This window comes from Rhipicephalus microplus, chromosome 8, assembly GCF_043290135.1.
Source record: "Rhipicephalus microplus isolate Deutch F79 chromosome 8, USDA_Rmic, whole genome shotgun sequence".
NCBI lineage: Eukaryota > Metazoa > Arthropoda > Arachnida > Ixodida > Ixodidae > Rhipicephalus > Rhipicephalus microplus.
Window position 1 is genome coordinate 72532568 of NC_134707.1, and position 27385 is coordinate 72559952.

At 41.3% G+C, this 27385-nt stretch overlaps 1 long non-coding RNA gene across 1 annotated transcript; it reads right to left on the reverse strand.

The window, feature by feature from the left end:
- Positions 1–6274: 6274 nt before the first annotated feature.
- LOC142769159 (uncharacterized) lies at positions 6275–19942 on the reverse strand. The gene is made up of 3 exons (XR_012885689.1): positions 19675–19942; positions 12930–16785; positions 6275–8760 (listed from the first exon to the last, which is right to left on the reverse strand). It is a non-coding gene; the product is annotated as an uncharacterized LOC142769159 (long non-coding RNA).
- Positions 19943–27385: the final 7443 nt, after the last annotated feature.

Consider the following 27385-nt stretch of genomic DNA (forward strand, 5'->3'; position numbering starts at 1 on the left):
CGGTGAGTACGGAAGAAAATAAGCTGTATGTTATGAATTCATTCTTCGATGAACGCAACCTAATTACGAGACAAATATTCAACGACATGTGGCGGCAAAAATTGCTGCAAAAGCACATTCTGACATACATACTCTGACACAATGGCATACGCCACAATGTTGCGTATCTATTGTTATGTAGCAAGCACAAAAGAAATGCGCGTGTCAAACATATGGACTGTAGTAACCAGTCCTCTTGCATTTAGGATTTTCACTATAGTCCCTCAGTCCTTATCTCTGCCACACCCACATATGCCCTGTTCGCATTCAATCAAGCGCGTGTTAACCCTACGGAATCACAATGGCACATCCTAAAGTAAGTTGCGTCTGCGACTATGAATCGAGCTCAAAGCATAGACATGAGCTCAACAGATGGAGCACGGCCACCAGTATTGTTGCCACCAAAAATTTCAGCGTCCGTCTTACCGCTGACATGTCCTATCTGCTTTATGCCTCCTTATTACACTTAGAGCAGCTGTAAGTAAAGTTCTTTAATTTGCACTGTCCAGTGTGACTTGTAGCACTCTTCAAAACATTCGTTCTTAACATGCATAACATTTGTTCCTAATGCACTCGGTGAACTTTTGTACATAAACTGTACTGACAGCAACCTAGGAAGAATATTTAAGTGTGAAATGGTGCACGGAAAAGAATGGAAACTAAAAGCTACACTTCAAACGGTATATTACTTGATGCGCAGCTCACTATATAACCATAGTTCTGAGACCATCAGTACATGATTACATGCAGAATGGTGTGGTAGGCTATGAACGTTTGTAGGTATCAAAAGTTTGTAGGAAGCAAAGTGACGTATACATGAGTGCACATGCAGCATGATGATGCCACAATATGTTATTTTGACGTTATGCTTCGCACAATAGTGCCAGCAATAAAAATTTCCTTTTCTGGCAGCGTATCGTGGGAGAAGGATATGCGTGCGTCGCAAAAACCCGCAGTGAGCACCGAGCCTATTGTTTCGCAAGTCCTAGTTATCCTTCTCGACGCATAAAGCACGACACCTGACTTCTTCAACCACTAACTTAACAATGGGCAAAAAATGTCACCTCAAGTGAATCTCAGCTGTGACGAACGCAGGTTCCGAAGCGTACTTCGAACAGTTTGTTCTGCAGCATGCTAAAACTAAACTGGGCTCCACCACAGCCATCAGTCTGTGACTTATAGATTAAATCTTCACACGTGTCCTGTGTACACTCTGAAGGCTTCCTTTCATGATCAACTGGCTTCCCAGGACAATACTTCTGAAGAGATAGATCAGCGCATCTGATTGCTGCCATTTATACCAGAACAAAAAAATGCAGCCCCTCGTTTTTCTCTACTCCTAACGCGCGTTATGTTCGCTGTTTTTAGCATCCTGCCAAATTGTTTTCGATCACACCCATGAAGCCGGAAGGTATAGATGTTTCTGGAAAAGTGCTGTTTTATGTAGAATTGTATAAAAGATGTCGTGACCAGTCATGAAAACACTTGTATTATTCTTAATAAGGACGGTTCTTTTTTGTTATAAGTAAATTGGCTCTTTAATTTCTAGTTTCTGGACACACCTTGTGTAAACCGACAACTATATATGTTACAAATATCAGCTGCTGTAGTGAAGACGAGGGTTTCAGTACACTTATACAGATATTACCGTAAAACAGCATACAACTGGTGACACTTCTATGTTTTCATCCATCTGAGACACTAGCACACTCAAACTGCATCGACAAATTTACCAGCATAATGATTATACAAAGTTTTAGTTCGTTAGGTTACTAAACATGTGATCGGAGGCTTCACGTAAGTTATCTGACCAAGAGATCGGATTTCGCGCAGTCTCACGTAACATTTCTTCATTTATAAACAGCCTTGCTGCTGGTGAAATGAATTGTGTTAAGATATTTACTAACAGTGGGTTAAATATTTCTTTTACGTGGAAGTCGTTTTGCTGCAGTATACAACCTATATATAATAAAAAGTTGCATATGTGTTAAGTTTCAGTGTCGTACTACTTTGAAGTAGGTAATTGTCCTATCATAAAAACAAGAGGTACCTTCAATTTGTGGAGCATAAAAATAAGGTATGTAACTGATGACGCTGCTCTCCCTCTTCCCGCTCAAGCTTTATACCCTTCTCAGCTGCCTTTCGAGATCTTTGGCGTGCTATAAGTGAGAAGGCTGTGTCTAGCGGAGATAATCATCTTCATTGGCCACCTAGTACTTATGATGCGCTCAGGTGCATGTGAAGGCTCATGTGATTTGCTCCTCGTGTGGTGTGGTCCGCGTTTAGAGGAGAATGAAGGTCAGTTCTCCTCCTGCTGTCAACCTAAACGGGTTTCTTATTTTTTTTTTCTTGCCGCCACATGGGTGATTATAAAGGGCCTAACGTCGGTCGCTATAACGGGGTGACCCGGACGTGAGCACCGAAAGACGAGCACTGCGTCATATACAAGACCACGAATGACAGGCTGACGATCGGCACAGAGGGCATCGCTATGGTGCAGATTCACCTGCTGTCGTTTTGGCCACAAAACCATGCAGACTGGTTTATGCACGTCAAGGCATAATTCGAAGGTCGTAGGTTCGATTCCTGCTAACGGCTGGTTATTTTTTCATTCACTTTTCTTTCTTCCTATTTACATTCCATTCATTCTATTAACTTCCCCGGTACATTACTTGGCATTACTGTCTGTTAGATCTCATTAATATGGTGTTAAAACACGGAAAAACGAGTCCTTAGGTATACACTTCTTTCCCTTATTTCATTAAACGAGGGTCTCGTACTGGCAGACTTGGTGTCATTAGGTTGTATACGAAAGACTATTAATTATCTGCCCGTTAATAATAAGTTCACGTGCTACGTGACACCAAACATGCGCATAAAAGAGTGTTTTCACACTCGTCGCTTGGCTTATAGATGGCGCTGACCGTCACTCCTACTTCTAAATTCACATATAAACCCCAAAAATGTGGATGGAGGGAAGGCCGCTGTGGTAGCTCAGTGGTTAGAGCGTCGAACGCGTTATTCGAAGGTCGTAGGTTCGATTCCTGCTCACGGCTGGTTATTTCTTCATCCGCTTTTCTTTCTTCTTATTTACATTCCATTGGTTCTATAAACTTCCCCTGTACATTACTTGGCATCACTGTCAGATCTCATCAATATTGTGTTAAAACACGGAAAAAGGAGCCCCTAGGTATACACTTCTTTCCCTTGTTTCGTTAAACGAGGGTCTCGTACTGGAAGACTTGGTGTCATTTGGTTGTATACGAGGGACTATTAATCAGCTGCCCGCTCATAATAAGTTCACGTGCTACGTGACGCCAAACATGCGCATAAAAGAGTGTTTTCACACTCGTCGTTTGGGTTATAGATGCCGCTGACCGTCACTCCTGCTTCTGAATTCACATATAAACCCCAAAAATGTGGATGGAGGGAAGGCCGCTGTGGTAGCTCAGTGGTTAGAGCGTCAAACGCGTTATTCGAAGGTCGTAGGTTCGATTCCTGCTCATGGCTGGTTATTTCTTCATCCGCTTTTCTTTCTTCTTATTTACATTCCATTGGTTCTATAAACTTCCCCTGTACATTACTTGGCATCACTGTCAGATCTCATCAATATTGTGTTAAAACACGGAAAAACGAGCCCTTAGGTATACACTTCTTTCCCTTGTTTCGTTAAACGAGGGTCTCGTACTGGAAGACTTGGTGTCATTTGGTTGTATACGAGGGACTATTAATCAGCTGCCCGCTCATAATAAGTTCACGTGCTACGTGACGCCAAACATGCGCATAAAAGAGTGTTTTCACACTCGTCGTTTGGGTTATAGATGCCGCTGACCGTCACTCCTACTTCTAAATTCACATATAAACCCCAAAAATGTGGATGGAGGGAAGGCCGCTGTGGTAGCTCAGTGGTTAGAGCGTCAAACGCGTTATTCGAAGGTCGTAGGTTCGATTCCTGCTCATGGCTGGTTATTTTTTCATCCACTTTTCTTTCTTCCTTTTTACATTCTATTGGCTTTAATAACTTCCCCTGTACATTACTTGGCATTACTGTCTGTTAGATCTCATTAATATTGCGTTAAAACACGGAAAACGAGCCCTTAGGTATATACTTCTTTCCCTTATATATATATATATATATATATATATATATATATATATATATATATATATATATATATATATATATATATATATATATTATATATATATATATATATATATATATTTATATATATATATGTATATATATAAATATATATATATATATATATATATATATATATATATATATATATATATATATATATATATATATATATATATATATATATATATATATATATATATATATATATATATATATATATATATATATATATATATATATCTGTGGTGTTCTCGTAAAATGAAGTGTGCTTGATGTTAACTGAAACAAACTCACTTTACAAATGCAGATCTAATAATTTTATGTATGCAGTCGTTCAGCTGTGGGAAAAATGAAGCAGGCGTCAACGTTCTCTTTTTTCCCTTACTATACGCGCAATTTTGTTTAGAAATCACTACTGCTTGTTGCAAATAAGAGTAAAGCAGCTTGCACGTGATCGATGTGACTGCCTGAGAGATACGTGACACGGAAAGTTAGGTGAGTCAGGAAAGCTTTGCCAAGATTCACTGTATTGCAGTTTTGAAACACCACAATGCGTATTAAATCGACATTTTAAAAAGATGTTTTAGAACAATGTTCTTGGAGACTCAAACTTGAAGGCTGATACGTACTGTTAAGCCATACGACACATTTATAAGCTGGTGGAGCTGGCCAGTGGTCTGTAAGGAAATAGGTGAAAGGTAAAACGTTGTAGTTCGTTAATTTTACTTATTCAGCAAGCGCTGATGGGACGTGAAGTAAGTGGGGTGATATATAGTGCATACGTTGATATACAGCTATAAATGCTTTAAAAAAGTTCCAGAGAGATTCTGACCCAATCAGTACGCGTGTTTCCTTTGGGTATGAGAAACTTGCTCCAGAGCGGCCAGTGGGAATGCACCTGCTCTTTTATGAAGGATTTACTAAAGACAATACATGTTTTTTTTGTCGAAGTTACATGAAAATCAAGCTCATATCTCTAAAGTTGAGGACGAACGCACGCATCTCAATTTAGAAGCAGATGATATCTTCAATAACAATGAGGCCTATGCGAGCCTATCATCTATTTCTCTGCTTCCTCAGGAAATGGAATTTGTGTACCAGTAAACCTTCGATTACCTCGGCGCAGGTTGCATCATTTTCAATGTGGAACACTTTAGCGTGTGGGGTGGTCATACGCTGTCGTGTACTGTAGTATGCTGTCAATGTCGCGAGGCGTAGCGCTTTATGCGTTGCACATTTAACCCGCTCTAGCGCAAAGAATTCTTCATCTCTTTGTACTTCGAGCTTTAAACGTTTTACAGCGAAAGCTTTTATCTCACCACAAGGGCCGTTTTTCATGTCGCAGTTGTCCGTGGCCGTTGCTGTCTGGAAACGCTTTCACGCGAGAGACGGAAAAAAAAAGAAAGGTGTAGAAAAGGGAAGATTGGATGGAATGCGGCTTGAACCCTAGACCTACCTCTCTTTGGTAGCCCAGTCGTCTAGACCAGATGCCATTTTTTCATTATTTACAGTTGAACTTCGCATGTGCGACCAAATAATTTTGTTACAATAGAAAAAAAAACCTTGCAGAAGAGACATGAAGTAAAAACACTGCCCCGGTCGTTAAGCGTTGATAAAGAACATAGCGACTTAAATATTATTGTCGCTGTGACAGCGCTGAGATCTAAGCTTGTGCTGTCAAACATTGACGTCATCGCTTGTCACCATCACGTGGTAAAAGATGTGTTGGTCCGGAAGGCTCGGGAGATGCCAAAAGTTTGCGACGTCTCCAATCTCGGAGGCAACGCGAAGCTACGCTTGGTGCATAAATCATGCCAGTAAATGGATACACTAAATGACGTATCTCTTGTATTGGGGCTTTGACCTTCTCTCTGTTGAGCTCAAAATTTCGATACTACTACTAATAGTACTGCTACTACTACTATTATACGTAATAATGATAATATGACTAACGAAATATAGTTTCACTTGTTATATACTTGATCGCTTTACGTGCAAAATCAGTTTCTACAGAATATAGTCTTTCTTGTAATAATTCAACGCAAAAAATAGGTTTCTCTGTTTTTGCTTCTCGAACGATTCGGCCACTTGGCAAAGATTTCACCGTTCGCTCAAGACGCACCTATATTAATCCGGTGGCTGCGTTCCACCTTGGGAGCGTTGTCAGTCAAAAAGCAAATATTACGCATATTTGGGGCACTACATCAGCTCTAATTGTTAAGAAGAGTTTTTTTTTTTGATAATACAGATACGAAATTTCAATGACCAATTTATTTGTTACGCAGCGCTCAAAATAGGGGCTACGGCGAAATAGCGGGTGTTTCCTACGCTTTGCTAAAGAACCGCCAGGCCTGCGCAAAACGCGCAGAACAGGCAAAGCAAAAGCTAAATGAGAGCCGTTCTTTGAGAGCCGTTTCCATACAATCCTTGGGTAAATGCTACAAACACACTGGCTACGTACCCACTAGGCCTTTTTCATATTTCATTTTTATGCAGTAGGCCGGCATTCATTATGCTGTCCTTCGTTATTCATCGAAGAAGCGTGGTATCCGCTACACACTTGCTATGAATGCTGTGGATTTTTTTTGTGCAGTGTATGACGGCGATTAGGAATCACGCCTTAAGTGGGTATGCGCCGCAGTTAATAGTTGATGAATAACCGCTTTTGTAAAGGGTTGGAGCATTGGACGATCCACTCCTTACGCTATTCGCATTGTGTGACGCCTGGGTGTTCCTTTGCTGTTCCAAAGCGCTTTATTTCGCATATTGAAGCGATTCCTCAGTCGACATCAAGGCTGCCAGAGGCAAATTCGCAAGCGAGCTCCATTTACTGGGGTGGCTCAGTGGTAGAATACTGGGCTGCACGCAGCGCACCCAGGTACGATTCCCAATGTGTCCTGGATGTTCTTTTATTTACAGACGTTTTTTCTTATTTTTTGCGGTGCTGGTTTTGGGCACCGGTGGCGGCGGCGGACAACTACGGCACCGCACGTGACTCTTGTTCTGATCTCATACCAGCATTCGCTGTATAAATTCAGTGGTTCGACCTCAGATGACCCCGCGCAGCCACCTAATAGGCGATCTACCTTTTAAAAATAGGTTTTCGTGTCTTCGCATTACAGCCAGATGACACTATGTCTCACACAGCGCCTTCAGACAACAGTGTAACTCGTTCGAGGTCCTCTGCAGCAAATCACGAAGATACGCGCTTATTTTTTTTTAAGGCAGAATGTCTCGTTTTTCATTGTGCAGGTGTTCAGTTTCGGTTTTGTATAGTACAGGTCTTGGCCTTGAGAACTTTGCCCTTAAATGTTACGTAACGTGACTGACCTTGGCGCAGAGTATTTACCAAAGAATGATTGGAGACACTGCCCTACGTTTATGAGCGTGTGTGTATGCGGGTGCGTTCGTGCATGCCGGTCTATTATGTTCATCTTGTAAAGGTGGAGCTTAATGGGCACTGATCTTTATGGCACTTTTTACAGTAGTTAGGTGATGAGAAAAATACGAACCCAATCTTTCTGGTATCACTCGTTTCCTAGCACATCACTACTGAAACGTTCCGCATATACGGATCCGTACATACGCAATTATTGGACTACGGAAAGCCGCATCATGCGGAAAGATGCGAACATCCACAGCTTACGGAAAGCGCAATATCATGCAAAAAGATGCGGACATTCGCAGCTTACGGAAAGCACCATATCGTGCGGAAAGATGCGGACATCCGCAGCTTATGAAAAGTGCCATATCATGCTAAATTACTTGATAAGCAGCTTACGGAAATCAGCATAATGCAGAAACCATGCAGCTATCTGCTGCATCTTGCAAAGATCAAGTGGACATCCTAGATCTCGAGTAAAAGCAATTGCCCATTCATGTTGTTTGCAAAAGCAAGTACTGTGTAGAAATATATATGAATATTTTATTCTTAATATGTTGCATGAAGGTGAAATATGTTTGCTATCTGAAACAGCCTTGATGAGTAAACAAAGGCTTGAAAGAAACAAATGTGTTAAGAAGCTACTTAATGAGGGATTGAATCATAGGCATCTTTCTAATTGTCGTGATGCGGAAGCAAAATTACCTTTCAAATAAAATACATTACAAAACTACTAAATTAACATGCTAGCGATCATAAATGGTGGTTACTTTGCAACACATTAATGCCGTGTTCTATGCAAGACCTAAAGAACTTATAAAGTTATTATTATCAATAGAGAAGCATTATTATACACACCAGCCCTGCTACAATCATTATATATTTTTATTTGTCTGTATGCTCCAGCTGTGAATAGTGACATTGCAGTGTTGATGGTACACAAATGAGGTGACTACACCGTAATTTCACGAACTCCACCTACGCCACAGGATGGTGGCACAAAACACAATGTAACAGCAATTTTAGAACGAAATGTTTAAACATAAATAATAATCATAGCACTGTGAAAGTGTGGCGCTGTGTTTGTCTCATGAACGCCTTGTGGAGATCGGCGAAATGCTGCTTGAGGCTCCGGCACCACTGTAAATTTGGAAGGTCACTGCCATAGAACTTATGTGTCCTTCATAGGCACCTGGAAATGAAAATAATTGGCACAAATAATGTCAGAGACACATGTTAGCACATTAGTTCACATGCACAAGAAATATAACACACAGAATGAAACTGAAAATGTAAGGCACACAATCCTTCGTGTTATGCATATGTGAATAATAGAAGGAATGAGTGTATAAATTAGTTCTGCCACATCAAAGAAAACAGCATGCTTATCACAGTGAAAATAACAAGATTGTCACGATTTTCAATGGTAGAGATAATCAATTAACATGTCCTTATGAAATTATGATTTAAATGCTTTCTGCACAGTAAAACTTTAGAAACTGCAAGCGAAAGCTCTCAATGGACATTTAATAGTGTGTTCATGTACATCTGCTGCCTTTATACTATACAGTTTGTGCACAAAACTGGCATCTTGAACCACTTTGAGAGTTAAACCTATGCAACTTATGAAGGTTAATATCACCATGAAAGCAAGCAGGACCAGGCAGGTGCCATTAAAAATCTGTGCAAGCCAGATAACTATAACCAAACTGCACACATATAAGGGAGCAAGAGTACCAGAAATTCGGCTGCTGACCCGCAGGTCGCGGTATCAAATCCCGGCTCCATTTCCGATGGAGGCAGAAATGCTGTAGGCACGTGTGCTCAGATTTGGGTGTACGTTAAAGAACCCCAAGTGGTCGAAGTTTCCAGTGCCCTCCACTACGGTGTCTCTCATAATCATATCGTAGTTTTCGGACGTGAAACCCCATATATAAATCAAGAATAACAGAAATAAACTGCCAACAGAAAAGTTGGGTGCATGTGCTATTCGTAAGTGCTTACACCTTACTACATACAGCATGCTCATTCCATTTGAAATACCGATATTGAAAATAACTGCTCTATTAGGAATGTAAAAGGTGAGGTAGAACTGAACGACTCTACAAAAAGTGACCCTATTATGACATCACGTTTTCTTATAACAAAATTGACTAAGACTCTGAAATATCATTATGCAAGAAAAATCTTCAAAAGAACAATCAAGTTTGAAGTCATATATTTTTAATATGGCTATATGACTATAACCAAGAAATTGACCTCAACATGGCTAATGTTAGTTTTTAAGGCTTATGTTCACTAGACAATGAACTATACCACAAAAAGCACAGCGTTTAGGCAAAGCACCACACAAAAAAAGAAAGCAGTCCTTTTTGTTATTACCTACAATGCCTTTAAAATGGTATTTTTACCTCTACTTTCCGGTTTTTATCTAAGTAACTGGTGTGAAACAAGTTAGCTGAAAATGCACTGTGCCTCCAAAACCTGTTGGCTGAATCTGAATATTTAAAAAATGGTGAAGCTTGCACTAAATTAGGCTCCACAAGCCTTGGAACAGCGAGACTGCATCACTCTTAGGACTACTTTGGTTACTTGTGTTTTGTTTCTGGGCCTAAGCATAAAGACAATGGCTTAACTGAATTGCTGCTAACAAACAAATGCTTTCGAAATGGCCCGAGCGTCAAAGGATGCTCAGGCATTTGTTGTTTTTCGCACTGGGCTATTCTACACCAAACATACAAACCATACTGCCTGGCGACCATCACAGATGTATAGTTTAAAAAATGATGGTAATTTACTCTTCTGAAAATAGTTATTTGCAGAAATGTTTTGAAGAGAAAAAAGTAGTGGTCACGTGGGTACCTTCAGATTTTCGTCACGTGGGTACCTTCAGAATTTCGCAGAATGTCGTGCGGGTGTTATTTGTGAGAAAAATTTCAAAGTACCGCTTTTTCTTGCCATATCAAATTTGATCTACTTATTAAGTAAAGGTGCTTCTTGAAGTATTTGAAGCCGAGTAACATTAGTGCAATTTTTCCACTACATAGGCTTTGAAGAATTCGGTCAAACTGTTTATCGTTTGCATTTCTTGTATGGCAATACTGCACTTTGTATGAATATTTGAGCCACAAATACTCACTGCACAGAAGTTATATTTCACGAAAAAAAATAATGTTAGGTCCAGATTACAAATATCACTATATAAAAATTTTTGTCCACATTGAGATGCAACTTGAGCTGTGTGTTTGTCTAATTGAAAATTACTTTTATGTGTAAGTTGAAAGCAAATAAACAGTTCTTGTTATATGGCAAGTGTTATCATTACAATTTTTGTTTAAATGAGGAAAATGATTTTTGAAGTCTCCTATTGAGGGCCATGGGGAACTTCGGAACGGAAGCTGTCGTATATAAAATGCAGAAAACAGCGATCATAAGAAAACTTCAAAAGTTCATTTCTACTTTAAGACAAAGTGTAATCATATAATTTGCCATATAAAGAGAACTGCTTCCTTGCTTTTGATGTGGCAAAAAAATTGCACTAATATTACTGAGCTTCATGCACTACACACAATCACCTTTACTTAATACCTAGACCGAATTTGGTGTAGAAGAGGCAGTATTTTTGAAACACTTTTTACTTTTTACAAACAACACCCAGACGACATCCTGGGAAGTCCAGATGGCACCAACGTGGCCTAATATTTTGTTCTCTGCGATATATTTTAACACTTTGCTGTTTTCAATACAGTAAACGAGCACAATATTTTTTTCAAAACACATTTAGGACAGTTGGCCAAATGGCTGGGATGTTTGATGTGTAATTGCTTCACTGCCAGCATTTATTCTTCCGAAGCTCAAGCTATCACCTCTCTGTTACTGCCTCCCTCACATACAATGCCTGCATAGGAAAGAAAAAGAAAGGCAGGTCCGACAAAGTTCGCAAGGCAAGATATTTTCATGTTCGATAAATGCATTACCATAAACAGCAGCAAAATAACATTCGATTTGAGCAGTCCAAGACACAAGCTATATACCAGCATACTAAGAGCCAAGCAAAAACTTTTCATTTGAACATGTGTTGTGATATACAGGAAGCACTTATTGCAAGACTGATCAGTCTGTAATTAACTGAATGAAGTACAATGCACTGTTCAATCCAACACCACATAGGCATCTTTGCTATAGCAAAGCCATGTGTCATTGATTCATGCACTATATGGGACAATGCAAATGTAACAAAAAAGGTGAAAAAAGAAAACACGGGAAAAAAAGAAGAAAAGGGGGGATGAAAAGTAGGAGCAGTGTAGCACTTCTTTTACTTTGCATCCCCCTTTTCTTTCTTCTTTTTTCTTCTTTTCTATCATTTATCTTTTTTTTGCTTCCCTTACCGCCAACCTCCGACAGGAGAACACTTTGTATCAGCGCAACCTAACTTAAAAAGAAGCAAGGGCTGCACTCTTCTGCGTTATAGGTTTCATTTTCAGACAAACATTTCCAACAGGCACGCACGCCTACACCAAAAGATGATGTCATTACTGACCACATTTAAACTAACACGCCAAGGATGACAAGGTGACTTTCAAAAAATAGGTCCTCCTATCGCAACATCGGCCAGCCTGTCGGAGGCACTTCCACTGTTCACCCTGATTACCCCACTAGATGTTTCCATCTGTCGACTCACATCTTCATTTTGGATAACACTAAGACGAGCTTACATTGATGAATACGCACGAAAGTTTAGTGATCTATCATGTATGAGATTAAGCAACTCTGTTAAAAAAGTATTGATAGCTTGCTTCCAGGCTTTTTATACTGTAGCCTGAAACTTCGTAATGTCTTCTATGCACATGAACCAGATTGACAACGTAATGCACAACATGCTTAAGAATACTGCGAGGAACATGATAACGACAAAGCGACCGGCCACCCAAATTTTTCGCTGTACATGTTTATAAAATGTTCATGTACACCCAAACGAGGTGCTTATGATACAAGCCGAAAAAACCTACAAGTAGGGCCTTGAAGCCTTCTGGAAGTTGACGTGTTGCATTTTTTCTGTGGAGGGCTTTACACCCATAAGTGAGGAACAAAACTCCTGTATAATGAAGAATGTTGGCAGCTATCAGTTATAGAAAACCTAATGCAGCTAATCTTCCCCGACACATCTGTACATTTAGAGAGGTGACGTACCTTCTGTGATTGTGGCAGTAACTCCAACAGAACCAGTGCGAAAATTGGCACTACTTGGCTAGACAAATGTCCAAACATGCCTGCCCGACTCCCTCAAGCCATAGCGGCTGAATCTGACACATGATTTCTTAACTGCTGGCTGGACAAAAACAAAACCACTGAAGCACTCACAATACACAGCGTGAAGTTCCTCTGGAGTGGTCAACTTCGTCTTCTGCGATGAAAGAGCAGCACAGTGTACTGATAAGGCACTCCTTGCAATGGTTTTCAATGCCACACAGTGACCATGCTGTTTCTGTCGAAGAGAGCTTCCGGAGCTTGGAGGGTGCTTGCTCCTTTCTGGGGGCTGCTGCCGCTCCTCGTTTTCTGCTCAAGGTCAACCTGCACAAAGTTGTAGACGAGGCTTTAAGAGTTGTATATAATGATATGCAAATTTTCGCTGAACACACATTTCCTCGTGGCACACTGAGGAATTTCTTATAAAACTTAAGGCCTCGCATATGCAAATATTTACAATCGATCCGAAGATGCACTCGACTTTAAAGGAGAAAGTTTGTTATGTAGTGTATATAAAGAAAGGTCATTCAGCACAACCACAACTACAGTCGCACACGAAAACGACATTTTACATGATCCTGTTTATTTACATGGTCCATTTTATTTTATTTACACGGTCCATTTTACACGGTCCTGTTTTACACGATCTGGTCTGCATGAACTCTTGAACCGGGCACCATATAGATTGAAAGACACACACAGAGTTTGAGACAAACCTAGTTTCCCGTGGAGCATCCTCTTGCACTATAACAACACATCTCAATTTAGTTAGTTGGTCAGAACGAGGTGAAAACAGCTCGCACTTGAAAAGCACGGGCAGAAGGAATGACGCCTGCACCCTGTGCTCCCTGTATATTCTCGTTGAGGGTGCAGTTTTCACCTTATCCTTATGCAATTTCACATTTATAACATTGTTCGCTGCATAATATTTGTGGCATTACAGTGTGTGATACCGTCATGTGTATCCCATGTAATTTATAAAAATAGAATACAAGATAGCTTGATTCGAAAATAACAAAGTGCATCCAGTGCCATGTCCTGTAGCCATTCTTTAGGCAAGTGGCAGAATGATTTATTCTTCAAAACATATCTTACTTGTAACCACTACAAGAGCTAACTCGTACACTGGCACATTCTGTTTGCCTCTTCAGAATATAAGGTACCTTTTCACACCAGAAAGTCTTCAAGAAGAATAGAAGTGTTGTAATTGTGAAGAAAGAAAAGTAGAAGGAAAAAAGATAACCTGCCCTGTACAGGGACCGAGCCTGCGAACTTCGAATAACATGTCCAATGCTCTATCAACTGAGCTACCATGGCGGCTATCCCTCTTCCATTTTGTACGGTATATATGTGCATTTATACATGGAAGAGTCAGTCAGCGCTGCCTGTTACCATTATAACGAGGGTGGGACACCTTTTTTTTGCCTACTCGCAATTACATTACGATTGCAGTTATGTTACGATTACTTCCAATATCCCTATTTTTCTTTGGCAGCATTATGCATCTGTCAATTCTCAGAAAATCTGCTAGTCACAGGAGGTGGCAATGGTTCGCCCTCCCACCTAAATGCATGTACTTGAACACATGCACAACTGATCAGAAAAAAAAAACAAGTCACACACCGCAAAGATTACTGAGATTCACTGTTCCAGATTCATGAGTAAAAGAAAGAACTATAAATTTAAGGGTTTGTTGTCTTTGTTGAACACATTATAATGAGAACTAGCAGAAAATGATGCCAAACAAACTATAGGGGATGTTATCAAAAGTAACTTTAACAAAATTGTGAAAAGAAAAGTGAACAAAAACGTAACTTGGCAACGTTTTTTTGACAATTGAATTGACATTACTTTTTATAACATCCCTATATTTTACTGGGTAATGTTGTCGTGTAATTCTCATTATTAGAGTGGTGAGTATGCTGACAAAGAAAGCATAAGGCATTGATACTTCTTTTGAACAACTAATGGTTTGAGTACCTTAAAAGAGCGGAAGCTACTTTGAGTAGACCAGAATATTTAGTTGGAGCGAAAAAAAACGTACACTCATTTTTACCAGGCTTTTTACCACATTTTGAGACATAAAAGTGTATGCTGCCAGTAATGTTAAGTACCATTACTTTTGTCACACTATGCACTGTAGCAGGTGTAGTTAGAGTGGTGATAGTGAAGGATTAATCAAGCACGCCACCAACTGCGTTCACATCAATGGTCGCGTATTTTAAAAATAAACCTGCTGTATATTAAAAAAAAGTTAGAGCATTTATGTTTTTATCCAAATCAAGTTAAACCGACTGGGTAAGCAAACCATTTGCATAAAATCAAAAGGCATAAAGTGATTCATGTATTATAACTATGTGAACAATTTCAGCAACGCAGGGCAAAGTGACAACAGTTGTATTAAAAACCCCTCTCATTATAACATGCATGAAAAGCACCACACCAGAATATTTTATAGTGCATGTAATATCGAGACTACTAGACTGTCTATTGACCTTTTAGAAGAAGTTTATCTCCTTCACGTTCAAGGGGCAACCACTTAGCCTTTTCCTGAGCTTTTCTTTGAATATTTTCTGAATTTCAGATATCATTAGGATTGAATTAGAGTGAACAGATTTCGCTTACGCATTGAAACCTAATTCTGTATGTAACTGCAATTATGGGTGCCAAACCACCTCATAATAATTTTTAACATTTAACTCATTTTTAACTGCAGCAGCACAACTAGCTATGCGTGCCCAAAAAGTAGCTAGAAACAATACCTTTACCTCTTTGAGCCTTTTGAAAGTGTGCAGCTTCTCAGTACTCACCTTACAGCATTTCTTTTTTTAAAAACGTGTTTGTGTGCTTACTGCTCTTGCTCCTTGCACAGTGAGGAGGAGCACATGGCAAGAAGAGACAAGAAAGAAGCATCGCGAAAAAAAGCGAAATAAGCGAGGACCTCTTTTGTATCGTACAATGTGTGTAACATTACTATTGCGACAACATATAGACAAATTATCACGGCTATGCATCCATTGTAGAGTCATACACAGCTGCAACACCACGACTAAATTTCAACCTTGTGTTGGTTTAGTATCCCTTTATAGTGGCAAGCTAATGATATCTGCATTTGTTTGGCACATACTAAGATGCAGCGAAATGTGATATGGTAATCTCATTTAGAATGCACGTCATGTGGCTTCATTGTATATGTGGCCACAAGTAACTCTGGTTGCAAAGCAATATGGCAGAGCCTAAACAGACGTCACCGACCACTCCAATCTGAACTTGCCTTTGCTACTTGCCCATTATCATCCCAGCAAAAAATGAATAATTGAATCTGCTACAGATATGTGCTAGCTTATGCTAAGGACCAAGTATGAAGGGTGTTTCGTCATTATTGAGATCAACTATTTCTTCAAGAACACTTGCTGTCAAACACAAATACATTGCTGTCGAAGCATCAAGACTCAAATATAAAGCAAAAAGAAGTGTCTCTTTAAAAATTACAGGCCACAAGGTGCAAGATAAATATTTGATATACTTGGGATGTAAGGCACGCACAAGAGGTGCTGCCATATTATACTTTTCCTTGTGTTGAAACCTGCTTGCTTTACTCACCCAACACATCTGTAAAGATGCCGTGAAAACACCAAGGATTGATTGATTGATATGTGGGGTTTAACGTCCCAAAACCACTCTATGATTATGAGAGACGCCGTAGTGGTGGGCTCCGGAAATTTAGACCACCTGGGGTTCTTTAACGTGCACCCAAATCTGAGCACACGGGCCTACAACATTTCCGCCTCCATCGGAAATGCAGCCGCCGCAGCCGGGATTTGAACCCGCGCCCTGCGGGTCAGCAGCCGAGTACCTTAGCCACTAGACCACCGCGGTGGGGCGAAAACACCAAGGAGCTGATGCAGCAAGGTTGAACACATGTCCAGGGATTCCACCATTCCTAAGCAGCCCTACAGCCTCCACAGTCCTGCAACCATTTGTAAGATAATTATAGTTCTACCCAAAGTTCTTGGTTTACAGACACACATGCAAGACGCATAACCACTCTATAGGAATTTGCATGATAATGCGCTGGGTAGCAAAACGGATGCCAATATCAAGTATCCCGGCCTGCCGCTTCTTTCTTTCCGTTCTTAATTAATCAATCCATAGTTAATAAATGTTCCCCCAATTTGAAGTGTACTGGCAGTGCGGTGAATAATTTCAATGTATTTCAAACACAGTCCAATTCATGGCAAGTAAGCATCCATTAGCGTTTTGTCAGCTGTTCAAGAAAAGAGCATGCAGTTTAGCTAAAACCCATGTTTTTTATAAAAACCATTCAATTTGATATAAAAGTTGTGAGCATTATGTGAAGGAACACGGATTAATGTTTAATCAATGATTTCTTATAATGTACTGATATGAATGCAACTAACTGAATATGAAACGATAATTTTTGCTTAAGAATTTAGAGTTATGAACACTATCGCACTTGCCAGCTGCATCTTGTCCAAAACAGCAGCAAGATAGGCTAGTTTCTGTAGGAGAGCAGTAATGAGCAGTGCAAAGTAACAACAAGAAACACCAGTAACAACAGTATGGAGCAAGCACAGACTGCCAACTGTATAATTTATTGCACAAAAGTTCGCCTGAATATTACTCAGACAACTCGTGCAAATGAAAGTCCAGTTGGGAATGAACAAGTTACGAAATCAACAATGCCTGCTTTCACTAACCGGACCCTCATTCACATAAAGTATGCAGCGATAGGCCCCTACCGAGGTACGTCACAGCATGATGTCACTGGCACATGTAAAAGGTGTAACTGGAAAAACACTCCCGCTGGTGGCTCAGCCCGGTACAGTCGTGCGGTGTTTGGGGCAAGTTTTAATTTTTCAAAGCTTACACTTCACGTTACAATGTCGACATTAGCTGTAGTATGTGTCAGCAAACATCTAGCTGTGTGGTAAACTGTGTGGTAAAATATTTGCCACGCTGTCTGTTTATCTTGAAGAAGTGAACACACGTGGTGGCCTGTGCGAGGAACAGTGGCATAGTCTTCAAAAATGTGCACTGTTGATTGCGGCATGTAGTGTGTATTAAAAGGTATTGAGAATATCGGTTCAACTGAGAATATTGTGTGTGGTGTGTGCAGTGTCAATAACAATGTGTCTTGTTTGCGAAGACGTTAGCACTCATGGCAGGGACCGGTCGATGAAAAAACTTGATTCGACATTTTAGTCAAGGTAAATATGCACTTGACGCGACCATCTGTGAGTGGGTACATCTGTGTTTGCGCTGTGTGCAGAAAAAAATTGCATAGTCACCGGGCTGGAAGATACCATTTGCTGAAGCTGCATGTATGAATCGCCCCGACGAGTACGCAAGCCCAATAAAGGTATAACTCGTTTTATCGAAGGCCTCATATGTCTTCATGTAATAAGCAGAGATTATTGTTTCACATATACTCAGTACCTTTACCGCTCGATATTCATGAAGTGACAATGCAAACAACAAGTTTGTGTGTTAGGTCCTAAGGGAGCAATGTAAATATGCAAATAAGTTGTAGGTGTCAGATGCAGCCATGTAACTGCGCAAAAGATTACGTATATATTAGGCTACAGCTTTAGAATCGCATACATCTCAGTGGTCTATCAGGAACGTCACAAACAACTTTCCTGCCAACCAGCCGTTGCACAGAGGGAGGGAATGGCTGGCACGGTGCTCGAAGTGACGTCACACTATTTGCAAACATAGAGAGGTTTCTTACTTAGGCAACATTTTGCACAATATATTTTTTAGATGCAAGACTGTACTCGTCCACATTGATCATACTGATGTCTTTTGCTGTTACTTTGTGCTGTGAATTACTAGGCATTTATTCACCATGATCTTTAAAAGCTAATTTCAGTGTTCTCTCTCATATTGCTGACAACTGTGTTGTTCATTAAATTGGGCAAAAAAGCAACACAGAAAGGCTGTCACAATATATACACCAACATGGGTATTCTTCTGCAAACAAAAGTCGGCACTGGTCCTGTCATTACCCGTCTTCCTTCTCTCTTTGCCTTGTTTGTGCTGAAACAGCCAAGCACCTGATGAGTTAGATGAGAAATATTAACGCATCAAAACTATAAGTGCTTGCATCAGCAACTACACAACAGCGTGATAACCGCACCCCTGCCACACAGCAGCGAAATATATTTTGAACATGCTGGCAGTGTATTATTTTATAAAAAGCAACTCTGGCCGATTACAAAATCTCACATTGTGCATGCATGTTTTCTTCAAAGTCAGGCGTACAATGTAGGTGCTGGCCGGTACATTATAAGTTACAAGCAAAAGCGTCTTGCAGGTACATATGCAGATTGCACGAACACCTCTCTCTCTCTACACTAGGCACACACATTATATCTTTTAACAAGCACACGCCACTGTTTAGGGGCATAATAACGCTCTACCGTGAACGTATGCTAATCAACCCACTTAGGCGGTTGGCTAGGTGAGTCGAGCCAAGTTACAAATTGTATCGCCCGCGAACGTAAACAAAATGCTGCTTTGCATCAAATGGCACTGCAGGCTTCGTTTAATCAACAACGTAGCAAGCGCCGTGTGCGTCTTCCTCACTACATTGCACATATGAGAAAATCGATCACCTTACACATGCTTGTTGCCGCAGTTGTCTCGAATTAGCTCCAGTAAGGCCGCGCCGATGCGCCATGGCTATGCTGGCGTTAGCGTTGTCAAAGCGAATCGGCAACCGCACTCGCAAAGGCGCGTAAGGTTGCCGTTTCACGACGCCTCGTTCGAGTGCAGCAACACACACTTGCACTGAGTGGCATACTTGGTCTACATAAAAAAGTGTCCCCCTTACCTTTAGTTTCTTTCACACTGTCCTGAGGGAAGCAACCACAGGCGTCAGCCGTCACCTCGGAGTCCTTCGAGCGCCCGCCCAACCCGCCGATTCGTTGGACGACTCGCACTTGATCCGCACTCGAACAACCGCGGGAATAGGGCGCAATCTTAGCACATCACACGAACAAGGAACGGCGCTTTCTTGCGTAAATTTAACATTTCGTGCTCTCGTGTGTAGCAGCGCGAACACATGAGAGACGCATCGAAACGGCATGCCCACGGAGACAAAGACAAACAACATGTGGCTTTAGCTGTGAATGGATTTGGCTTGGATATCTGTGTGAGGAAAATAAAAAAAAACATCTGTCGCTGCTATAAACTGAAAAAATTGTATGTTATCTGGCAAAATAACTTTAAAAGTGATAAACGGTTATTTAAAAAACAAGTTACAACTTATGAATATTTTCGCAGGTCTCTGTTTTGTTTTTGTTCTAGCAGACGACAGCCTCCTACTGCTTCTACGACAGACGTAGTGCGGTTACACGTTCGGTGCGTGTCGCCGACGCAAAGCTCTACAGTAGTGATATCAGAGTTATCAATTCTCAATCAATCATAGGATGGCTACAAAGCAGTAACATTTTGACATAGTGCAGTACGCAATCTTTCAAGGTATGACATTTCTTTGCTCTGAAGCAAATCGAAGCAAGCGGGCCGGCGCAATCAGCTGATGTCGCCACTACGCGAGGCATGGTCGTGCGCAATAGCGTCGCGCCCCGCGCTCGATTTGTCATCAAGCGATAGAGCTACTAAGTGGAATACAGCTAGATGCAGGGATTAATGGCGTATCACTCTAATTCCCTGTGGTGGCCGACTCAATCACAAGAAAGCCCAGGAAAACAACCTTCAACTGCTCAAGCTTGTGTGTGGGTGTAAAAGTACTTGTTTTCATCCGCGGCGGGGCAGCAATCTATAGTTGAAAGACATGCGAAAAGCATGTGCCGTATATACAATCATAAAACATATGCACACAACAATAGATACGATCGCATATCGTACATAAATATGCCAACACATAGCGTGTAAAAATCAAATTTATATACATACCTTAAACTCACGGGCACTGATCAGCGCGAATAGCTTAGCAAGTTAACGCACTCAGTTCACGTACACGAGCAGAACTATGTGGCGCAGGTTCGAGTCCCGCCGAGTCAATTTTTTTTGTTTTTTTTTTCAACGCTTTTATTGTACTGCTTTCTTTTCTAATGCCTTAGGTTCTAAAAGAAAATAAAAGCAATATTGCGTTCAAGTACGTATGTGGGACTGTGTTTTTTGTGCAACAGTTATTAGTATTTTTATTTTCATTATTATTTTTTTTATTTATTTCATAATATACCAAAATTAAGGACTAAGGGGAACATTGGGTCTGCTTGATTGTGAAGAAACTCGAGAACTGAGAAAACTCAAACGAAAAAATTTAATTGAGAAAAAACTGAGCATTTCACAGCCGGACCAGTTTCTTCAAGGGTAGGCCCTAGGTATGCGCGAGACTTGCTATATGACTCATCTCAAGGTGTGGCAGTTGAGGGAAGGCAATATCACCGAGAAGCAGTTATAAAATATATTTTGGTGGATGTTTTTTTATTCCTCCAAAATAAGGGCTGCGCAATTGTGATCGAGCCAAACCAAGAATAGCGGGCACGAAGTGAGACAGAAAATGAATAATGTTGAACGTTTGAAAAATAGCCCTTAATAAAAGGAAGTGTTATGGAGTGCTACGTAGCTTAACTCGCAGTAGGAATTTTATATATACATATAGATAGTTTAAAATGGACAATGTTGCACACACAGACATTGGTTAAATTTCTTTGCAGCACAGTTGAAGCATCTATGTAGAGCTGAAGCATCAAGAGAAGCTCATGCGTCCTCACTTTATTGCGCTTTACATAGCTTGTATGCGTCCATGCAGCCATGACATGATATATTTTAAAGCATTTGTTTAACCTATAATCTTCTTATTCATTAAAGCTGGCCCATAAGTTGTGTCTTATGTAGCACTACAGTTCAAGGGTAATCTGCATGGTGGTCTGAAACAATGCTTTTGAAAATCTCAAAACGACCCAGCTCTATACACGACCATCCGTGCATCAATGATAAGCACCATTATGTGTCCGTACATATCAGTTGTGCTCTCATACTTAATTATTTTTCTGACCACTCCCTTTGCCCCTACCTCGTTTCTGTCGTGAAGCTGTGGCAAGTTGTGTATAGCTGTATTTATATTGTAGGAGCACATACTATCAATAAAAAAATATTTTTAGGCTACATGCAATTAGTTTTCATAGATTTTTATTTCTTTTGTCGGTGCTCAGGAGAGCTAAGCTCATGGTCGATATTTTAAAATGACATTTCTCTTTGCCAATGTTAATGAGAACAGTTTCATTAATATTGACAAGTTCATTCACATTGAATTTAGTTCTCATTATTATTGTTTCTACCAAAAAACGAGCCCTTGAAGTTATGCTTTTCTTGCTTGATTTGTTTTCGTGTGACAGCATGCAAGTAAAATGACAGCTATTGTCATTCCTTCTGAATGACACATTTTCCGTGTGACAGACTTTAGCACCTGGTCATCTGCAGAAGTTGTATTCATTCTGAAAATGGGCGAACAGCGGTGACTGACAACACAGACTAGCCTGCGTTATTTTTTTGTATTATATATGTCACTGTGCATTCATTTATAACTTTTTAGAGCTCGGATTTCCTGCTGAAAATGTGACAACAACTGTAGAGTTTCCACATTTTTGCAACAATCCACATGCCTTTCATACACTGTTGCACATTTTCGTAAGCACCTTACAAAATCTGTATATTTCCGTAAGACCTTACCTTCATGCATTTTCCTTATGAAAGCTTCTGTACACTCCATACACTTTCCTTTTCCTCCCATATCTTCCATAATGAACTCTCCGTATGCTCCATAAGTTTCCTTATCTTTCCATATTTCCATAAAACTCACTCCATCCACGCCATGAAACTTCCTTATCCTTCCATATACTCCATAAAAAGCTTTCCATATATGCCATACATTTTCCTTATCTTTCTGTATACTCCACAAAAAGCGTTCCGTATACGCCATACAATTTCCTTATCCTTCCATATACTCCATAAGCAGCTTTCCGTAAATGCCATACAACTTCCGTATATTTCCATAAAACTCCATATTTTTCCCGTAAGTAGCATAAGGAAATGTTACGGAGTCCATATATTTTCCGTAAGATTTCATACGGAACGTTTCAGTAGGGATGTGTTTTTTTGTTTTGTTTTTATCTCCAGTCAATGAAAATCAAATGAAGGTTTTAAAGGAAAGAAAATTATAGCCAACCAGTGTGACGTCTTGGCCTTTGCTGTAATCATAATCTTTATTACATTGTAGTATGCTCTTTCACAGCTGAACTGGTGTTCTCTTTTTATACAAAAACCTCACTTAATCACAGCCCGAATTTTCGTAATTTATTCCAGTATAAACTCAGCATTCCTGTTTCTTCTCTGCTTTCTGCCTACTTTCACGCCCCAATTCCTGCAGACCTATACACTGTTCTATCGCCAACATGTAAAAATTTGCCATGCTTTCGGTAAAATCAAGGGTTTATTGTAGGTTGGCGCCCTAAAATAAACTGTAGCACATATTCCCACATTCAAATAAAATACGCTCCATTGTTTTCTTACTTTCGATATGCATGCACGGTAAAGAAGAGGCAGTTTATCTCAATTTATACCTACGTGATTTGTGCCTATATCTTTTCTCGATATATACCCACGCGTTCGAAAGCAACCTTACCTCCCTTACAGCAGCAAAGCGCTTCCTTTATCACGTGGTTATTTCGTCATTATCGCTAATGTCGTTCTTCAGACGGTTTTCTCTCAGTTCTCTCAGATGCTGCCATCTGTACTTCACTCCTTTAAACTTCTTTTTTTTTCGCATCTATGATGTTTCACTTAATGGTCTTGGTTACCATGTGTCTTACACTGCCAGCCATGTTTTTGCTAATGATAAGTAGGAGAAAAAATGAACTTAATCACAGAAACCAGCAAGTTTAGGGGGCCTGACCTAGTTTCCTATCTTTTTTTTCAGCTTTGTTGTAATCGAGCGTGCCCTCTCCATAGGCACCTCGTTCCTCAGTTGGTCAAGCGAGCTGTCTGCGCCTGCTGTGCGTCCTTGCCTTGTTCTGTCTAAGCTTTACACCCCTTTCTGGCTGGTGCGACATCCTTCGTATGGTTGAACACTTGGGTGCAACCCTTGTGTTTACTTCACCGACCATCTTCTCGTGTCAACGAAATCGAAACCTCACCTCTCTGTGCTCTGCAGCGCCCTTCTGTCCAGACATTCATGGAGGTGACACCACACTTTTGAACATTGCCCCGTTGGCCTTGTCTGCTTTTGTCTATTGTGATCCGCGTGTTGGCTTCTACTGCCTGTACACACGTGCCCGCACATGATCTGGCAATTTCTCCCATCACCTCACGCTAGCACATGTCCCAGTGCTTAGCTGATCATCACTGCTGGCTGTGGCAGCCCCCTGCGGCAGCTTGGCTGCCTGTGGCAGCCGGGCAGATTGATGCAGCCCTGCACGAGAGGCGTACAGGCACCGTGATCAATCACGTGACTTCTCGTTCACGCGCTCGGCTGCTGCCTTCTCTGTGATAGCCGTGGCGCTGACGGGCAAACATACAGTCGGACCGTCTTGTGGAGTTTCCAAAAAGACGGTCCGACTGTAATATTGCTCTGCCGAGCTCGGCAATCTTCTTGCGGAGGTTCCTTTTATATCGCGGACGTCGCCATCTTTGCTGTAATACTCGTCTGGCATCTAGGAGATGTGTGAGGCTTGAGCCCATCGTTTCGACGTTCTTGGCAGCTTTCATCTCTCTCGTTGCTTTGCCCGCGGCTTCGCGCAGTCTCTTGGACCATTCTTCGATGTCGGTGATATTCCCTAGGTCGAATGTTCTGAATTCGTCCCAGTTCGCTATTCAGCGTTTCGTGATCTTGCCCGGGTTGCCGTTGGTGTGAGTTAGTAGGATTTCTATCTCTATGATGTGATGATCACTATCCTAGATTGATTCCGGTGTTTCCCCATCTCTCTGTGCCCCTTTCACGATGGAAGCAGCGCGAAGGTGAGATCGGGGTTCAGGTCCCTGGCCGTAGACGTGCCTATTCTGGATGGTTGCGCCGGATTCGTTAGCAGAGTGAAACCAGCCTATGCGGCATCTTCGAGCAGGTCCCTGCCTTTTGCAGTTGTGACCGTGTACCCCAGCCCTTCGTGCTGGGCGTTGAAGTGCCCGCAGATCAGCGCTATAGCGTCTCCCATTTTAGCCGTCTCTTTCCCCGCCACAAGTCTGGCGGCTTCGACTTTTTCAAAGAAGGCTTTGAATTTTTGCCCGCTATGCCTCGGGTTGCTGTATACGTTAGCCAGGAGAAGCGACGTCGACGTCTTTCCTCTCCTGCTGCCCCATGAGCGTCCTTTGCCCGTGTAGGCGAGCTCCGTGACGCATATTTCCATCGCTGTGCTTCTGTCACCCAGGAATTGTTGGTGCTAGGTGTGTGCCAGCCCTTTGTGGATTAGCGTGTACACTCCACTGGTGCAGGCACAGCACGACGCCTGAAACGAATGACGATGTGCCGACAAGGGGCAGGCTTAATTTCTTTTTGCTTAATTTACACCATTCAGCACACACTGACTGATAGCGAATCGCACATGCGGACAGTTTACGAGGTGCAAACCTCTTGGGAAAAACACACCGCGTTTGTAAAGGCGGGTACGGCGCCTAAGCCACCTACGACTAAGTGCTGCATCGTCTGCTGAGCTTCACGCTAGGCTGCACCAAGCCGGCACCATCAGCGTAGGAGGTGCAGGAAAATTGTGAACTAGTGCTGCACCTCTTCTGCACCTTTCGAAACGAATGGCAGAGTTCAGAGGTCGTCAATTATGCACCGCTGAAACGAATGGCAAAGTGCAGCACCTCGTGAACTGGTTAACATGGTGCAGGAGAATCGAACGGTGCGCCCCGATAAGTGACGCCGGTCGTCGCCATATTGGGAAAGGAAAGACTCGGAAGCAGACGACAAAGTGCGCTTCGTAGCTCCGCCCTCGCAGTGGGCTTTGGAGACTGTGACGTGCTTGTGTAAAGTAGTTAAAGATTTTGCCAGGCCATGGTGACTTCGTGCGTAGCTTATGGCTGCACAAATCGCATCAAGAAGACGCCTGGGATCACTTTTCACGTGTAAGTATTCCTGCTCCGTTCGCTGACGATCGGCTGTTTTTTCGTGTATGCTGTTAATTTAAAAAAATTATCAAAAGTGCGCATGCGTGTAATACATGTGTAAAGCTCTATGAAAGGTAACTTGAAGCTTTAAAAGCTCGCTGACACGTCGTTTTGCATGAGTTTTAAGTTTATGGACGAAGCACTAGCTTGCGGTCTATCGCTGAACGTATCAAACATTGGGACGAGTAGGACGTCTGAATATCCTTTGAATTTCAAGTTTTCTGGTTTTGTCTTACAAGGCTAGACTGATGGCATGCATGTATACTTTTTTGCTAGTGAATGTCAAATTCGGTGCATGTTTATCGAGGAATTAGCAAATATAAGGAATATTTCATTTCGTGATTATCCCTGTTACAGGTTTCCGAAATACAGTGCGCTGCGTTCTGCCTGGGAACGTGCTGTTCAAAGAAATGATTGGAGGGCTACGGATGGTGACCACCTCTGTTCTATTAACTACGAAGAATGCTGCTTCGACCAAACGGGGCATACAACCAGACTGCAGCCTGGCAGTGCACCTTTGATTTTCTTGCTTTGCAAGTGCATCTGCAAAAACATGTTAGTTTCTACCTTCTTGATGTAGCGAATGCAAACACAAAAATAAGCAATTGCGTCTAGAACAAGATGAGGCACCTTTGAAATTCATTCTATCTTGCCCACGAAATCGAAACTAAAATGCCGATAGAGGAAGTTGCCAAATTGAGTGAGTGGCATTATATCAAACATCGAGATACCTCGTTTTAGGCTCTAGGCTGCGCTTGCCATGACAACACACGTCGCCAACGGAAGTTGATAAATATTACGCATAACTAACGCCACTGCAATCGTTTTTATAAACGGTTCATTTGGGCAACGTCTCCTGGAGTTTGTCGGTTGCACGCGACATCGGTGCTTCAGTTTTGGTTCCGCCTGTAAGTTGGTTAGAATTCGATAACTCTAGACAAATTACTGGTGACTCCCAGTTTACTTAATTACCTCTCTTTCCTAACTTTAGCTTTATTTATTTCAACTTCCTTATATATATTCTCTGGTAATCTGCCGACACACACACAAGCACATATATGAAAAAGGCGAGCAAATGTCGCGTTCCCCTTGATCTTGAGTATCTGCAGGCACATTTCTTAAAACACCCACTATGTACTACAAACCTTTCGTACCGCAATAGTGAGCCAGCAGGCTCGTCATGCGAAGCATCCCTCGACAACAGATTGATCTGAAAGCGTGCAGCTGACAATGGGTGCATGAAATAATTTGTTTCATAAACAAAAAGAGGCATTTATTAGTTGGTGTAGTCTAAAAGTGCTTTCTATCTCGTTTTTTTATCGTAGAACTGCAAACCGACGCGCGCAAATTGCGTATTCCATTGCGGTCTACGGCGGTTCCGCCCTGTTTTTCCTCTAGCAATATGGACGCTT